Here is a 759-nt window from a genome sequence, read left to right on the forward strand (position 1 = left end):
GCAGACCAAGCAATATACTACGTTTTTTTTTTTTTTTTTAATCAGTTCTGTACTACTGTCTGAGAAAATACTTGTAGCATTTTTTTAAACAACTCTGAATGACATTTGTAATGTATTATAATGTAACAAGCATTTTTTTGCTTCTATAGCAACCATTTACAAAGTCAAATCCCCTTCCTCTTCTGAAACAGGCTCTTTTAATTACATTTTTAATTAGAAAAAAAGGGGGGGGTATGAGCCCCTATGATTGATGCTACAACGTTGCAGTATGTGGATATATTTTTGACAGTGGAGTAATACACCGCAGCAACTAGATATATTTAACAAATAGAATCAATAACCTCCAATGCTAAACCCATAAACCTAGACGGGGGGCTTTTAAAAGCAAGGCTGGTAGAAGTACAGCGGAGCCCTGCCCAAACAGAGCCCCAAAGTAAATCAGATGTCCAGCTACTGCTTGCCTCACCTGCGTCCGGTAATGGAAGGGTTAAATCAGCTGGCCCGCATGTCCAATGAAGCTGTAAGGCTGCCAGGTGCTGTTTGAGGAAGTTTGCTGCTGTTGCTGACCGCGGTGGCGTGCTCCTGCTCGTAGGTAGGTAAACAGGTATGGTGAAAGGAAACGGCGGTCACTGCTGCTCCACAAAAAATACTTCAACCAGGCACGTAAAAACTAAATAATTTTAATGGTCAAAAACAAAAAAGAGCTACCACATGATAGTGTACCTCTGACGCGTTTCGTTCTATACTAGAACTTTATCA

The sequence above is a fragment of the Ascaphus truei genome, chromosome 19 (assembly GCF_040206685.1).
Source record: "Ascaphus truei isolate aAscTru1 chromosome 19, aAscTru1.hap1, whole genome shotgun sequence".
Taxonomy (NCBI): Eukaryota; Metazoa; Chordata; class Amphibia; order Anura; family Ascaphidae; genus Ascaphus; species Ascaphus truei.